Below are 18,645 nucleotides of genomic sequence, written 5' to 3' on the forward strand. Positions count from 1 at the left end.
TTTCTCCTCTGCATTTGTCTGAGAAGAAATTCTGCCTCTAAATAAGATTTTCTTGTTACAAAAAGTGGGAGCAGAGAAAACAGATCGTCGGTCTCCAAGATGTGAGTTCCCAGGTGGGAGCTGCTCTGGGAGCACGTGGGCACCCTGACGCTCGTTCCCTTGTTCTGTTGGGGCAGCCTTTAAATAACAGCCTTGATGGAAAGGGTAAGTGTCATCAGTGAACAGCAAGGATCGATGAAATTCCACAGGCATTACTGCACGCCAAAGATAAAGCACTTTTCCTTTTTATCTGTAGACATTTTCAAAGGCATAATCCTTTCTTACAGTTTTAAATCTAATTGTTTATACGGAGATTACTGAATCATAAAAATTGACAGAAGGGCAGATAATGGAGCATTGGTGTCCTCCAACTGTCATGCGCCTACATTTTATCTCCATTATCTGGTGACAGTGCATGCTAGATCCCACCCAGAGACTCCTACTTAGCTGGTCTGGAGGGAACGGGTAAGCGTGCGGTTCCCATGTAGGTGGTCCCAGCACCTCAGGTGGAGAAACTGTGATATGGGGCATCTCCAGAGGCAAGCTGGTTAGAGGGCTGGGGAACAGAGTGGTGAGAAATGAGCTGACTTTTTCTTATAAGATTTTATATATTCATTCATTTGTTTCTCCATTTATTTATTTTATGCAAACATCTATTTAAAGCCAATTATGTGCCAAGGTAAAGACCAAAACAACCCAATGGGGGTCACTGGCAACCTGAAGGCCATTCTGTAGAGCCATGGGGGCAGAAGCCAGATGGCCTAAGTGGGAGGTGGGCAAATGGAGCTCATGAGGGCTGGGGAATTTCAGGAGGCTTGGTTGTAAACATAGGATAGTAGAGAGAGAGACAGACAGACAGACAGACAGACAGAGAAGAAAGAAGTTGGAAGGTGGAAGGGAGGAAGAAGACAGAAGACAGCAGGCAGGAGAGGGATCAAGGATTTTCTTTTTAATTATAGTTGATACACAATCTTATATTGGTTTCAAGTCTACAACACAGTGGCTCAGCAGTTACCCACATCAGGATTTTTAAAAACTGGGTAAGTGGGTGGGGACTTGAATGTATTTAACTGTCCATGGAAGGGGCCACTAGGAGGGAGAGGCCAGCAGTCCAGGAGGGAGCAGAGGTCGCCCTTAGGGCGAGCCTCTCAGAAGTGTGGTGGGCCAGGATCTGGAGCCCCCGAGAGGAGCTGCCTGAAATAGAATGCTGGTCCCCTCTTAGCACCACAGTCACCTCGCAGCTCTGACATACGCTACTTGTGTGGCCCCAGGCAAGTGTCTTGACCTCTCTGTAAAGTGGGAGTGATATTGGCACCTACATCACAGGGTTATTATGGGAATTAAGTCAGGTAGCGCAGGTGGAGCTGTTCTGGTACGCACCATATAAGCATTATCTGTTATTGTTGTGATTAAGAGAGGAGAAAACAAGGGAAGGGTGAGAAGGCCAGGTCAGATGAAGGGCTGGTCGTGTTTCTGCCTGGGGACTTCTGTTTTCTCTGTGAGCTGAGGGGCAAGGTCACCTGCTGAGAGGAGGCACCACCTTGGAAGAGTCAGACAGACATTGGCGGGGGGTGGGCTGAGATTCAAAGTGGCCTCACTGAGAGTTGGAGAGGGAGCTGCCCCCTCAAATGGGCATGGCCTGCAGGGACTGTGCTGAGGCCCAGCTGAGGTTAGGGCCACCAGGTCCGGGCTCCAATATGCCCAGGGTGTGTCATCTCCGGGAGCCACCCAAGGCCGGGCAGGGAGATGGCACAGAACTGGGTCCATTCAGGGTTGAGCCAGTGGACATGATGGTCAGATGACTGTCTTTTTCCCTTTGCTTCACCCTTCTCTCTCTTTGTTCTGCTTTGCAGCTACAGGGGCACAGGTTTACCCCGGGCAGCAAAGCCACACGTGGGTCACTCGGGGCAAGGCATGAGACAGCTCAGACTAAACTGTGGACCCTGCCAGGCAAACAACTCATGGGCTCAAACCATGGTTCTGAGTTAGTAGCATCACCCAGGGGGTTGAGAAAATGTCCATAAAGTTAGTAAGCAATCACATTATGATACCAAATGAAGCTCTTATCCTACAATAGTAGGCAAGTCTCACAGTAATCCCATTTCTTTAAATTAAGTCTTTATATTTAATTTCTTTTCATGTGGTCACTTTTGTTCTATATGCATGGTGGATGTCCCTATGTCGATAACACCCCAAGAAAGGCTTAGTGTAACTCTAGCCCTCAGACCCTTCTTTTCTGTTCCCAGCACAGAACAGTGGTACTGAGTGACGACACAGACTGACAGCTGTGTAACAAGCATTACTTTGTGCCCACCGCCCCTGTGGGCCAGGATGAAAGCTTTGTCTCCTGGAACATCTAAACTGTAACATCTGCTTGACAAAAGCATCTGATTGGATGATTCTAATGGAACAAAGTCTAGCATATCAAACATACCCTCCACTCCATTTCAAAAGAGGCTTTTTCTCTGCTCACCACTTAACATTAGACTAATAATGTTTAACACTTGTGTGGTTCATTTATGTTTTCAAAATACATAGAAATTTTTAATCAAGCAGTAAATATCTTTTTTTTAATTTCAAAAAGAGTTTAAAAGAAGGTCAGTTGAAACATGATTTTAATTTGATCACCTGTCTTTTGAAGTCAAATCTCTCCAATCCAGCAAAGTGTGGGGTTGAGGCAATTATCCAAATTATTCAGGAGGCAGAATTTGGCCTAAATCATCACATTCCTAGAGAACAAAGAATATCTGTCAGTTCAGCCGAAAAGCAGAAAAATTGAACACTTTGCTTTTTTTCTACATGAAATAGCATATATGCTGCCTTATTTTCTCTGAGCTAACTGGCTAATGAATTCTATCTGACTCTATACAAAGATGGAGAAAAATCTTAAGAAGATGAAGCCAAGAAGTTAAAGAATTCTTCTCTTTGCAGAAGTCAGAGAAATCTGTATTTACCAAAGGTTATTGTGCTTTAAGTTCCTGGTGGCAAATTGGAGCATTCTGAAAAATGGTGTTCAAGTCTTTTCTTAGTTCTCCAGTAATATTTCCGTTCAGTTTGCCCCATTCTCCATTCTCACCTTTTAACCTGCAAACTATTCCATAAATATAGAACGAATTGTAGAGAATTATTGTATATTCAAGTTTTCTCTTCTTTGCAAGCGATGCATCTGAGAAGTGACTCATGCAGCTAACACTAAAGTTTATAAATTATACTGCTTCACTCGTGACAACAAAACTGAGGATGAAAACCAGCTTTGTGTAAAAAGCCTTTGACTCCAGGAATGGTAAGTTTAGCCAGAAGCCCTGGATATTCTGTTCATTAAAACAAAAAGTTTCCCTTCTGATGCAAGTTTGACTGTGAATAAAATCAAATAAAACCCACGTTGGAAGAGGAGAGTTTGGGGAGTGGATCATGTAATTGTTTATTTCTTTTTAAATAAAATAACAGATCACCAATTAATTAAGATCTGAAAGAACAAAATACTGTCGGCATTTCTAATTTTGAAATTCTCAAAGAGTATGTCCTTTTAAACTCAAAGCGCGTATGGCAGCGCAATATGTCAGAATGGAGCCTGGGTGGAGTTTGGGTCTCTGCCCTGGAGTTCTCTGAAGGAAAGACAGGAGGGTGCCATTATGCAGGAACTGGAGCCACCTTGCTGGTCAGCGCCTCCCCCAGATGACGAGCCATCGGCTGATTCATCTTGGTTTCAAGGCTGCTGACACCTGCTCTGAGTGCCCGTCCTGTTGCCATGGTAACCAAGGGAAAGCATCCTTGTCCACATACTTTCAGAACCTCATTAAATCAGGCAGCAGGACAGCAGCTGTGTTCTCCATGCATTACGCTGACAGCCATGGACTAATTTTACGTTGCTCAGGTGATTCTGGGCCCATTCTAGGCCAGACTGTTGAGAATGTGTAGGTAGTGAGACAGATGGCAGAATAAATAAATATTGCCCAAGTGTTTAATGCACACACATTTTCTGAAAGGTGCGAACCAACAATGGTAATTTTATTGACTGAGGTAATTTGAACCCAAATAATACATGTGAAGGGGCTGGGAAGCTTTTGGAAAACGTTATCTTAGGGCCCTCTTCGACGATGGTAACCTCTGGGGAAACAGTCCTGCACCCGTGTCATTGATGTGGTTCCAAGACAGCTGGTGCCCCAACATGTGAAGATGTAACATGCAGAACTTTCTCCTCCTCCCCACCATCTTGTTTGCTGGATTCAGGAAAACCTGAAGGAAGTTCCTTTTATACACGTACACACACCAGGATATAGATGTTTGATTAAACCAAGAAGTCAGTCCAAAGCCCAATTTCTATCAAAGTGACATGTGGCTTTAACAAATACTGAGCAAATAACTAGATTTTTCCCACTGCTTGTTTCCCCCAACGGTGCTTGAAAATATATATTCAGTTGAAAAGGCTGAGATAGCTTGACTGGCCCAGAACAGATATTTCTTGCCAATTTCAAGAGATAACCCAAAAGCTGAGGATGACAGGCCATCAGTTGGGTTAATCAGTTTTAATGGAGATGATCAATAGCCAAAGAGAGTCCTAGGGCCTCTGCTGTTCTCAGGCAGGAGAGAGGTGGCTTCCTCCTCAGATCTGGAGCCAGATTCCTTGGGGTCCAAGCCCTGCCCTGCTGCTGCCAGGGGCATGGCCTCAGGCAGGCTGCCTAGCCCAGCAGGGCCATTGCTTCACCTACTCACTGGAGACAGTACTGGTCCCCACCTCCCGGGTCATCCCGAGAATGTCATGAGTTTGTATCTGACACGCACACAGTGCCTATGGAATGCTGCTTAGGGGTAGGCCGATTGGGAGTTCTCCTTCTGTTATTTGCCATACTGTACAAGTACTGCCTATTTCATGCGCCAGTTTCAATTTTCACAAAAAGTAGTTACAAACAAATGTTCTGGTACTTTAGAGAAAGCTAGACCTGTGCCGGAACCCCTGACTTTGCTGTGTACTTCCTAGCTGTGTCTTCTTGTGTAGTGACTTGACCTTGCTGAGCCCTGGTCTGCTCACCTGCGGCAGCAGAACCCACTCCACAGGGGCTTCTGAGGATGAAATGAGCAAACACTCATGGGGTACCCAGCCCGGCAGAAGAGCTCAGGCCGTGGCCATGCCATTCTCAGTATTAACAAGTCATTGTCAAAACTATCTTAAAATCTTAGGAAAACTAGGCTTTGTCTTATCTGACAGAGAAGATAAAAATAATATAGACTGAGGTAGTGGCTGAATAGATTCTAGATTGCACATGTGAACTTTAAAAAGCAGAAAAGACATTCTTCCTTGAAAAATTAGCTCTTGACTTTTTGTGTGTGTGGATTCAGCTCTCACAGGAGACTATATCATTAGTAAAATGTTCTCTGTGTTAGGTCAAGAATTACAAAAACCTTTGCATAACTGGTTAGAATCAGAATATCACTAATAAATATGTCAAGAGTTGGAGCTGTCACTAGATACCCCAATTCTCTATCTCTGTAATTTAAAAAGATGTCCCTTTCTGGGTGATTGTCCAATATACAAAACTTCTTTGTGTCTCTGAAATTGGGTAATAGTCATTATGAAATAACCAAACTTCCATTATGCAAAATAGAAAATCCCCACTTTGAGGGTTGGTGGGGAGGGGTTCCAAGGTCCAAGATCAGAGAAACTGGATTTGGAGGGAGAGAATCTGAAGGGGCCTCAGGGACCCTACAGAGCTACTGTCTGTCTCGCACTTGTCCTTCCTGGAGCTATGGCAACTCCTTCCCAACTCCTCTGTGATGAGAAAGCTTGGTCTGGGAGAGTGTAAAGAGAACAACACCACTTATTTTAGAATATGAACAAACATTTATTGCATGTGTCATGAATAAAGCCCTGTGCTAATTGCCAGGTCAGAAGTTCATCACACACTGTCCCGTTCTTGGAAAAAAGCCTGTGGTCAGATGGGAAAGAGAATCCATGTATAGTTAGGAAAAGGATGGGACAGAAAGGGAGTTGGGTGGAGGGGTGGAATGCACGGTGCAGCGGCCTATTTTGCTAAGTTAGAACCTGGGGCTGGTGGGCAGGAGAGGAATCTCACACTTAAATCCACACCAGTGACATGGCCAACCCCTGGAAACCCTTCCGTAGACAGGGGGCAAGAAAGAATATTAGGCAAAGCCCCTGGTGCCCCCCCCACATTCTCCTAATGCTCCTCCCTCAACCAACAAACTCCACCTCCAGGCTCCCTTTGGGTAAAAATTGGGGGTTTCTGTTATTCTGGTGCTGTCATTTCTCTAGTACACAGAAGTAACAGCGCTTACAGAAACACAGAAAGAAGACTATTAAAAACAAAACAACCACCATCTGTGATAACTGAATGTTGATGAATTTATTCCTAATCATTTTCTCTGTTTTCATTACTTCATTTGATCTTAATGTACATGTGATCGCATCATATATTTTTATCTTGAGTTTTCACTTAACATTGGAATGAATGCATTCTCATGCCTTTATAAAATCTTTGCGCACAGCAGTTTATGACTGCATGATGTCCCACCCTACTATAATTTACCTAAACATTTCCCTATTGTTTAGGTTGTTTCCTAACCTTTTCTATTATAAATAATTTGCAGGAAACACCTTTGCACTTAGAGCAGTATTTCCAAAACTGATATCTCTTGGTATCCTGTAGGATCTTTTAATAGGAAAGATAAAAAAAATCTGTGTTCAGATTAGTTTGGGAAAATCTGGGTTGAAGAAATAAGCTTCTTCCCAGCAGGAATTTTCAGAGCTGTTGTACACGGTGCATTGTGGCTCTGTAACGGGAACATGCTCCCAAACCTGTTGGACCATGGAATTCTTTCTTGTCAAGAATTAATTAGCATGACTGACACTTTTAAATAGAATTAAGATGTAGTTTATACTTTTTTGCAAGAACACATTTGGAGGGTCTTTCAGACACATTTTCAATGACTAACATGTCCCTAATATCAAAATTAGACAAGGACAACTGAAAATAGGACAATTAAAGAAGAAAAAGGCAAAATCCAAAATAAAATATTAACAGTTCCAATTACAGCGGGGTATAAAATAGATTAAGAATGCAGAGACCATTTGCTCTTAAGAAATTGATTAATGTAAATCATTACACTGAAAGATTAAGAAAGAAAATATTATGATCATCTCAGGAGACATCAAGACATAGTACAAAATTTCAGATTTATTCTGGATTCAAATGAAAAGAAAAACTCTTAGAAAATATCTATAAAATAAGACTTTTGAAATGATATAGAATATATATCAGAATATAAAAATTAACATTTAAAGATACTTAAACAGTCATTTGAACTGAAGTTAGAAATAAAACAAGAATGCCTTCTCTATGTACTGTTATTCTATGCTAAGGAGGACATCTAGCTAGTGAAATAGGACAAGAAAAAAAGATTTAAGTTTTGGAAATTATTGTTATTAATAGATTGTATGATTGTTTATCTAGAAAATCCAAGATAATCAAAAGAGTAACAATTATAGCCAACTTTAAAATTTAGTATGCTAGCGATTTTCTAAAGCGATATAAGATGAATATACAAAATTCAATTGCTTTCCTTTATTACAATAATAAGAGCTAGAAAAGACAATGGAAACAGAGATTCCATTCACAATAACAATTAAAAATACAAAATTTGGGGGATAAATTTAATATATGCATAACTTTGGTAAGAAAAAATTGACAAAGTTTATATCAGACTTGAATAAATACAGACAGAATCATGTTTTCAAATCAGGAAAGTCAGTGTTATAAAAATGCCATTACTTCTCAAAATCTACTTAATGCAATTTCTCTTATAGTACCACTTACCTTTCTAGTGTTGTGTTTGTAAAATTTTAAAAATAAATCAATGCTAAAGTCTACTAAAATAAAACTTCAGTAATGACCAAGAACATCTTAAAATGGTTTTACCTTATTGAGACAAGGTAGAAGAAAAGGGAAAATAGTCCATCTTGGTGGGAAAAGAACTTAGTTTCTTGATTTAAAATAATAATTTAGAATATGTTTCTGTTTGGTAGTTCTTGGAAAAGTCTAATAACTGTTCATTGAATAGAAATGTTAGGTAAAATCCCACAGTAGCTAGTGGAAGAGGAGACAATGGCCACTTGACTACATAAGAAAGATTTTAAAAGGGGAAGAGAAATAAATAATGTAAAATAAAAAGTAAGCATGGACACAGAACGATCAAAAGTAGACATGTAAAGGCCATGTTATTATATCAAATTCAAAAAATTATAAATGAATAATTAATCATTGACCAACATCTTGTAAATTAAGAACTATATGGGGAGGATGGGGGGTAAGGGAGGGATAAGTGGGAAAAAGGGACATTTCGATTAGCACACATAATGTGTGGGGTGCATGGGGAAGGCAGTACAACACAGAGAAGACAAGTAGTGACTCTATAGCATCTTGCTACGCTGATGGACAGTGACTGTGATGGGGTATGTGGTGGGGACTTGATAATGGGGGGAGTCTAGTAACCACAGTGTTGCTCATGTAACTGTACATTAATGATACCAAAAAAAAAAGACTATAGTCCTAGGTAATTGTTAGATCAAATACAAAATTAAAGTGAAGCCATGTATAAAAGAATAAAACTAGACCACTATCTTATCCCATACAAAAATGAACTCAAAATGGATTAGACTTGAATGAAAGACATGAAACTATAAACTTCCTAGAAGCAAACATAGACAGTTAGCTCCTTGACATTGGTCTTAGTGACTTGTTTGTGGATCTGACTCCAAACACAAGGAAATAAAAACAAAATAAACAAATGGGACTACATCAAACTAAAAAGTTTTTGTTCAGTGAAGGAAGCCATCGTCAAATGAAAAGGCAACCTACTGAATGAGAGAAGTTATTTGCAAATATCCAAAATACATAATTCATACAACTCAACAATAAAGAAAGAAACTTGACTTAAGAATGGTCAGAGGATCTGAATAGACATTTTTCCAAAGAAGACATAGAGATGGCTAAAGACACAAGAAAAGATGTTCAACATCACTAATTCTTAGGGAAATGCAAATCCAAACAACAATGTGGTATCACCTCACACCTGTTAGAATGCCTATTATCAAAAAGACAAGAAATAACAAATGTTGGAGAGGATGTGGGGAAAAGGGAGCCTTGTGCACCTCTGGCGGGAATGTGATTGGCACATCCCCTATGAAAACCGTACAGAGATTCCTCAAAATATTTTAAGAATAGATTTACCATATCATCCAGCAAATCCACTTATGAATAGTTATCCAAAGAATACAAAAACACTGATTCTAAAAGATACGTGCCCCCATGTTCTTGCAACATTATTATTTTTTTTTTATGGGGGAAATGGTTTATTTTGAATGAGGCAACATGACAAAGTGTGTGACTGTACACTTGAAGCACTCAGTTTTCTTTCCAAATTTTGATGAGACTTAATTGTGGTCATTACTGCATTTTACTGTTTTTTTGTAGACGTAGTATTTTTCTGGGTATTACAGTTCTGCCATATCATCTAGAGGGATTTTTAGCTTGCAAAAAGCAGTGGTAGAGAAATGGAAAACAGCTACAGTGTTGCAGCTTATAAATAACTGTCAAAGAAAAGTGAAGAGAAATTTAGAAAAAAGCTTCACATTCTCCTGTTAAAATCCAACATTGTCTTTTTTTTTTTTTTTTTTTTTTTAGAGGGCATCTCTCATATTTATTGATCAAATGGTTGTTAACAACAATAAAATTCAGTATAGGGGGGTCAATGCTCAATGTACAATCATTAATCCATCTCAAGCCTAATTCTCGTCAGTCTCCAATCTTCTGAAGCATAACGAACAAGTTCTTACATGGTGAACGAATTCTTACATAGTGAATAAATTCTTACATGGTGAACAGTACAAGGGCATTTATCACAGAAACTTTCGGTTTTGATCACGCATTATGACCCATAAACAATCAGGTCAAATATGAATATTCGTTTGATTTTTGTACTTGATTTGTATGTTGATCCCACATTTCTCCCTCTATTATTATTATTATTTTTATTTTTAATAAAATCTTGCAACATTATTTACAATAGCAAAGATATGGAAACAACCTAAATGTTCATCAATAGATTAATTATTCATTATACCAAAAGTACATGGTAGGTGTGTATACACACACACACACACACACACACACACAAACACACACACACACACGGGAATACTATTCAGCTATAAAGTAGCCTGAACTGTAGCTATTTGTGACAACACGGATAGACCTTGAGGGTATCATTCTAAGTGAAATAAGTCAGATGGAAAAAGACAACTATTGTATGATTTTCCTCATATGTGGATTCTAAAAAAACAAAACAATAAAAAACAAACTCAGAAACTGGGAGCAGATTGATGATCACCAGAGGCACAGTGTGTTGGGGGGTGAAGAGAGTGAATTGTGTGCTGATGGATGGTAACTAGACTTCCGGTAGTGATCACTTTGTAGTACATACAGATGTTGAATTATAATGTTGTACACCTGAATTATGTTATATACCAATTTTACCTCAATTAAAAAATAAATAAAAAATTAAATCACCAGACCACATACATATACAAAAAGAAATTGAAGGCAAATAGCAAACCACTTAGAAAGTCATGAAGACAATACTTTATTCTGAAAACCTATGGTACGCACCTAAAAGCTTTGGAAAAATCTATAGAATTAAATATATAATTATTGAAGATTAAAAAGAAGGAAAAAAATAAAGTAATAAAAAAGATAATATAGGTAAGGAAACTAGAAATTAGACAAGGAACTATAAAATAAATGAAAAGAGGCTAGAAAGTGGGAATTTATTAACTTAAGACAGGAAATTAATGAAATAGAGAACCATAGCAGCAAAGACAGTAGAAGGATAAATTAATCAGAAAGCTGTCTCTTTGGAAAGAACACTAAAAAAAGATAAATTCTTTGCGGTTTGATTAAGGAAAAGAGAGCAAGAGCAGAAATATGCAAGATTAATAATGAGAAAAGAGATAAAATCAGAAAGAAGAGAACTTAGGAAAAAATGAGGCAATATTTCATGTAAGAGTATAGCAAATACTTTGAAATGTAAGGGAAAAAAACAAATTAACTATAAATTACCTAAACTGACTCAATAAAAAGTGAAAACCTTGAATAGACCAATTACCACAAAAGAAATAGTCAAGCCATTTAAAGATGTGTCAAAAAGAAATATACAGAATAAGGTGGGTTCACAACTGAGTTTTATCTAACTTTTAAAGATCAGATAAATAAATCCAACATTATGTAAACTCTTCTAGGTCAAAGATAAAGAAAGAAATCTTCCCTGTTTGTGAAGTTTGCTTTGATACCAAAGCCTGACAAAGAATGCCAAGAAGGACAACCAGAGACTCACTTAAGTCATGAAAATTAATGTAGAAATTCTAAATAAAATATTAGTAAATAGAATCCATCAGTGTATCAAAAGAATAGTATGTTTTTATCAAAATGAGTTTTTTACAGGGAGGCAGGAGAGATGCAACCACTCGAGAGTGAACATCCTCCATTCCAATAATAAATCAGAGGAGTATAATCATTTGATCGAATCAATGGATGATAGAGAAGCATTGGTTACAATGTAGACGCAATTTCATTCCTAGTAGAAATTTTAAATAAAATGGAGAAAGAAGGAAATAATTTAATAACTATGTTACTTACTTGTTTACTAAGTTATTATTGACTACATTATTTAATAAAGCGTATTTACCAAAAATCAACAATAAATACATCCTACAAGGGAGAAACTTAAAATAGTTTCAATTAAATTAGAAATTAGACAGTAGTGCCTGCCATTGCTGTTATTAGTAAGCACTGTCTCCAAGGCTTTAGCAAAAGCAATACAACAGGTACTGTCGGTTAAACTGTGTGTGCCTCAAACAATGAAGTCCTAACCCCCAGGACCTATATGACCTTATTCGGAAATAGGGCCTCTGCAGATGATAAGATGAAGTCATGAGGGTGGACGTCGATCGGACAGGTGTCCTTATAAAAGGGGGACATCTGGACACACATAGACACAGGGAGTAGGCCCTGTGAACCTGAAGGGAGAGATCGGGGTGCTGCAGCTACAAGCCAAGGGCACCGTGATGGCCAGCAGACCACCAGGCGGTGGTGGAGGGGCAGGAGCAGCTTTTCCCTCGCAGCTCTCAGAAGGGAACAACTCTCACGGCAACTTGATGTCAGGCATCCAGCTTCCAGAACCGTGAGATGATACATTCCTGTTCTTTAAGCTGCTTGATTTGTGATACTTTGTTATGGCAACCCCAGCAAACTAAAAGAGATAGAATTACCTGTTTTTAATAATGGTGCAGTTGTATACCCACACAGTTACTAGAATTAGGATGATAATAAGCAAGGTAATCTAGTACAGATGAAGGCACAAAATCCAAGAGCTCCCCTCTCTTCTGGATTTGAGCCTGGGGCTGGACCCTCTCCATTTGCCTTCTGATGCCCCCTTCCCTTCTTGCCCTGCTCTCTCACCTGCATTTGGGTTTCCTTGCCCTCTGGCTTCCCACTGAGTTCAGTCTATGGGAGGCACTGACAGGGGGTGGGCAGGGGAGAGGGAGACCCTGTCTGCTGGACTGTACGTGGGCAATGGCTGCCTCCTCTCCAGCTCTCCTCTCCTAGTGCGGCTTTCTCTCCAAGGCTGTAAACTGCTCCCTTGCAGCCCCGCTGTCCAGCTTCAGTTCCCCCTGGCACGCGTCTCCACTCCTTCGGCCTTCCTTTCTTCATGCCCGCAGCTTTATAAATACTAACTCTTCTCAGTATCGCCACGTGTTTCCTGCCTGCCGGGACACTGACACAAGCACTTAAATAGAGAAACTGGAAAATGTATTTCGTTCACAAGGGTAACAAAAAGCCACAAATATTCAGAAATGAATTTAGCCAGTAGTGCAGTCTCTCAAAGGAGAAAACCAAAGACTTATGGAATGATATAAAACAAGATCTCGGGCTGGAAGACTTAATATCATAAAAAGTCAATTCTCCCAAATTAATACATAAAAGTAATCTGATTCTAATTTAAATCTCAATGAGTTGTTTCCAAATTGGGTGGAATGATATTAAAGCTCATATGGAAGAATTAGTGCCCCCACAATAGCTAAGGAAGTTATGGGAAAGAACAGCAAGTGCACTTCCCTTATAAAATAACCGGCCATGATATAAAGCTCTGCAATCAAGTCAGTGTAGAGTCAGGAAGTGACAAATAGCACAGTCGAACTGTATAGAGAATCCCAGCAAATATAAAAATATAGTAGGTGACAAAGTTTCATTTCAGTAGGAAAAAGATGGATTATTTAATAAGTAGTGTCAGTACTGATGGTTGTCCAAAAGAAAATATAATTAGATCTTTATATACCACACATTAAAAATATAATCAAGATGGACTGAAAATTTAAATATAAAAATATAAAACTCTAAAAATCTCAAGAAAATCTAGAAGTGTACACATACCATCTAGGGGCAGAAAGGCTTTCTTCTTCACCACTACTGGAAACCTGGAGGTTATAGGTTTAAAAAAAGAGACTTTTGACTACATACAGTTTCAAACTCTTAGAAGACAAATTGGGCTCTATACAAGGGAATAGACAAATGGAGATTTTGGAAAAAATATTTGTAGTGCAGAACTTTGGGAAAATATTTGTAATGTAAGCTATCACAAAAAAATTGTTAATGTATCTGTAGTATAATTAGGTGCCAGTTTTGCCAGTAGAGGCACTGGAGGAACACTGGGGCAGCAAGGGGACTTGCTTCCTGGTTCCAGTGTGTTCTCAGCATGCTGCCGCCATGCGCAGTAGCTAGCAGTGTGCAGGACACCTGGTAGTGCCACCCCCGCCGAGTTTCAGTGGCACTACCTCTGCAGGTGGCTTCCGAGGAGCTCCAAGGAGTAGGTGGGGGAGACGCCATGCCTGCCAAGTGCACCGGCCCCTTGTTATTCTACCCATAAGCCCCCCAAACACACACCAGCCTCAGAGCCTGCACAGCCTGTCCTCTCTCCCTGTAACCCAGTTCCACACTTCCTTCAAGTCATTGCTCAAATGTCACTTCTGTGATGTCTTTCCTGAGCACCCTGTCTTAAATAGAACTGCCTGCTCCACTGCCTCTGTCACTCTTGTCCTCTTCAGGTGCCATCTGATGCACCACAATTTACACATTTGCGTCTGTCTACCCCTCTAGATGGAAGGCTCTATGAACACAGAGACTTGACTCACCTTGTTCACAACCATAAACAGCTGCCAGCAACAGAGATTGGTATGCAGAAGGTGCTCAATAAATGTTTGTTAAATGAGCAAATTGCTTTATAGCCATTGAACTAGAAAAAAGTTTAAATAACTCAATACTAATTCTTAATATTGTTAGGGACAAGCATAAAAGTATATGCACACATTATAAATTGTTACAGCCCTTTTAATGATGCTTTCTGGAAAAATCTATCCCACTCCTAGGAATCCTGCCCACGAATATAAAAGCAGAAGGACATAGGGCATACATAAGAGAATGTTTATTTGTGTGTTATTTATCAAAAAAATAAAAAGAAAATTAAGTGAACCCCTGTCAGTAGAAGAATGACCAGATCAATTATGACACATCTGTATTTTGAAATATTATTTACACTTCAAAAGGAATTAAAGTCACACCATTGTTTTGGTTTTGGAGGGATTTCCATGAGGTTTGGTTGAAATTGAAAAGCAAGATTCAGAAGTATGTGTATAATATGATCCTTCGTATGTATTTAAAAATCTTTAGCAACCTGAATGTCCATCAGTAGATGAATGGATAAAGAAGATGTGGTGCATATACACAGTGGAATATTACTCAGCCATAAGAAAAAAACAAATCCTACCATTCGCAACAACATGGATGGAGCTAGAGGGTATTATGCTCAGTGAAATAAGCCAGGCAGAGATAGACAAGTACCAAATGATTTCACTCATCTGTGGAGTCTAAGAACAAAAGAAAACTGAAGGAACAAAACAGCAGCAGAAGCACAGAACCCAAGAATGGACTAATAGTTACCAAAGGGAAAGGGACTGGGGAGGACGGGTGGGAAGGGAGGGATAAGGGTGGGAAATAAAAGAAAGGGGGCATTACGATTAGCATGTATAGAGTGGGGGGGCACAGGGAGGGCTGTGTAACACAGAGAAGACAAGTAGTGATTTTACAGCATCTTATTATGTTGATGGACAGTGACTGTGAACGGGGATGTGGGGGGGGCTTGGTGAAGGGGGGAGCCAAGTAAACATAATGTCCTTCATGTAATTGTAGATTAATGATACCAAAATAAAATTTAAAAAAATAATAATAATAAAATTAAATTTAAAAATAAAATAAAATAAATCGTTAATAAAATGAAATTATTAGCATTACAAACTATTAAGTTTGCTAACAACATAAAATGAGTACATATGATGTACTGAGAAATAATGCAAACATACCAAAGAAGTAAAAGTAATTGTCTGACTTGAAAAAGATGTTACTTCATTAATTATTTATACCAATACCCTGAACTGTCTTATACAGTTACAAAATGATTATATAATACAATAGAAATATAGAGAAATTCCAATGATGGGTGACACAAAGATTTTCTTGAGGGCATAAGCTATACTGTGGCTTTAAGAGAAATGATAGTTTAGATGAAGAAGGTAGTAAATAGCTGGCAAATTTGCTTGCCAAAATGTTTTTACTTATTGGGGATACCAAACTTGAAGGCTCATGTACATAAGTTCCATGAATCAGGAAAATTTATATTGGAACTTTTATAAATCAAAATGATAGGCCCATTCATAATGGTGTAATTAAATAATAACATCATTAGTATATCATTTTTCAAAAAAGATTGTGCTACTGCAACTATTGAAGAATTATATTCAGTGTGATATGATGCATTCATTTGGACATATCACTTGGCTTGAAAACTTCTGTGATGTAGTGATCCCTAATAAACAGAGAGAATATAAGGAAAATTGAATATCAGCTTGTAGTAATAAGAAAAGCAATTGCATTGTTTGTACAGGCAACTATTCCTAATGTTTCCAAACTCCATCTTTTCATCAACATGTGTGTTTGAGAATGCCAGATTATGCAAATCCTGACAAGGCTAACCATGGCCAATTTCATCGGAGAGTCAACATTCATAAAGGTAAGAAGTAACTAATTAACCACTTTTTAAAAAAATCTCAAACTGACAGAAAGATTTCAAGATTTGTACAAAGAACCCTTCTGCTGAACCATTTCAGAGAAAATTGTCTACAGGATGCTCCCAACATCCCTGAATATTTAGTATATATTGTGTGTTCCTACAAACAAGATGAATAAAACTCAACCAAAAAATCAGGAAATTAAGATTTACATACTACTACTGATATGTGATCCTCAAACAGCATTCAACATTTTCTAATTGTGCCAATTTTTTTTAGACCCAAGAGATTCAATTCAGAATCACAGGTTGAGCATAGTTGTCATTTCTCTTTAATCTCTTCAGTTTTTCCATGGTTATTATGACTTTGACACTTAAAAGATTACAGGCCAGTTATTTTGTGGAATTTCCGTCCATTTGGGTTTGCTATTTCCTCATGATTTAGATTCACAATACGTGTATGGCAGGAATACCACAGACACGATGGTTGTGTTTTCCTCTTATATCCTATCAGGCGGCCAACAATCTCGATCTGCCCCATTACTGATACTGCTTATTTGATTCTTTGCTTAAGGAGTAGTCTGCCAGCCCCCTCCACTGTAGAAGTTCTTTTTTTCTTTTTGTAATAAGTATTTTGTGGGAGGTATTTTGAGACTATGTAATAAACATCTTATCCCTCATGATACTTTCAACTTATTTATTTATATCAATGTGGGCTCATGGTTTCCTATTTTATTGAATGGCTTATAATTCATAAAATTATTTAGTTTGATCCTCAAATTGTACTAGATTTGGACAATGAGAGCGCCTTCAATCTGGTTCTTGTGTCCTTTTTGTATGTCCTTACCAGTCTCTAAGCACTTTTTTACTTTGGGGCACAAAAAGGATTCCAAGCTCACTTTGTTCTTTCTCTGTGCAAGTCAAGGAATCAGCCATTTCTCCAAGGAGCTCTAGTTTCTTTTAGTAAAGAATAGTATTTAGAAACCAATATCTGGGTGCTAGATGTACTCAGTGCTGTTGAGGTGTCCCTGCTTCCGGGTCCTTTTGGTGGACAGAACTAGGGAGTATGTGTTCGAATACATACACACATTTACATTGATATTTATTTCTATATATACCTATACATATTGAAAAACATGTGTTTAGATCAACACTCAAAGGGTCTTAGCTTTTGTCTTTTCTATAGCCGTAACTCTCTTCTCAGGGAGAAACCTAGCTCCCATCATCCTTCGCATGAGTATTATTTAGTCAGAGCATGATGTGAATGTCCTCCTCACTACAACAGGTTCTGACACTTTATCAGCCCACTTCTGGACCCCCCTCCCCCCATTAAGAAACCTTTCTTTCTCCAACCCAACATCCCTGCACAGGGCACTACTTTTCCTAAAGCATGGGCACTCTACTCACACCAGTCAGGTGCAAACCCCTGCTCTGGGCCAATGCACTCCACTTACTCCATCACAGATGCATTTATTGCTCAAACCCACCACCAGCTTTTGCACTGGATTTCTATCAGCCTCCTTACCAGTTCACACTGACTTGGTAAGATACTGTAACCTTAGTGGGCTTCCTAGGAGCTGCATAGTCTCAGAAAGGGGCAGTTTAATGGAGCCTCGTAATACGGCCCGAGGAAAACCATCTGCTCCCATACTCCACCTGCCCTGCTTGAAAGAAAGTTACAGATATGACATAAATGTGAGGCATCAGCTGCTCCCATGCACTGGGAAGCCTGTACTCAGGACTTTTGTGACCAACATAACCCTCTCCATCACAAATGCTGCCTTTCCCTGAGCCAACCCTTTCTTGAGTTTGGTTTGAGAAATTCCAGGGTGTAGCTGCAGTATGTGCCATGAAATGGACCGGCACTCTCTGCTCACTGCCACCCCTGCCCTCTGTCTTACTGTGCACCATTTAAAGATGAGGGAACAGAGAAGGATAGGCCTCTGAGTTTTCTTGACTATGATCTAATATTTCAAATATGACTAAAGGTAGCATGGTCTTTTGCCATTAAATGCCTGAAAGTGAACTGAGTGAACTTAATGTATCCAGGATAGTAATTACAAGATAATTTTGAGTGCTAAATCATCCCATCTAAATTGGAAATTGTCAAAAGCAGAGTTTGTGCTCATAAATGTTGAATATTTTATACCAATTTTCATTTTATGCTGTAATAAAAATGATTTAACTGTGTTGTCTTATATTTGAAAGGTTTGGAAATGCCTCTACTTGGATTATTAGATTCTTAGCTCTCTGACACTTACTCAGAAGGATGTCATTTCTCAGTTCTCTTTTATCTTACATTTCAACAATAATGATATGGTTAGGAGAAAAACTCACCACACTCTGGGAACTTAAATAACTGTGAGAACATTCCAGTCACAGGTTTGGATTTGTTCATATGAAACTCAAGGTGTAAGT

General features: G+C 38.9%; 1 long non-coding RNA gene across 1 annotated transcript in view; it reads right to left on the reverse strand.

The window, feature by feature from the left end:
- The window catches only part of LOC140850543 (uncharacterized), a 55,763-nt gene that overhangs the window by 14,032 nt on the left and 23,086 nt on the right, over window positions 1-18,645 (reverse strand). Inside the window, exon 3 of the long non-coding RNA XR_012133475.1 lies at window positions 2,668-2,768. This is a non-coding gene — a long non-coding RNA (uncharacterized lncRNA). The remainder of the gene's footprint in view (window positions 1-2,667; window positions 2,769-18,645) is intronic.

The sequence above is a fragment of the Manis javanica genome, chromosome 7 (assembly GCF_040802235.1).
Source record: "Manis javanica isolate MJ-LG chromosome 7, MJ_LKY, whole genome shotgun sequence".
In the NCBI taxonomy this organism is placed as follows: domain Eukaryota; kingdom Metazoa; phylum Chordata; class Mammalia; order Pholidota; family Manidae; genus Manis; species Manis javanica.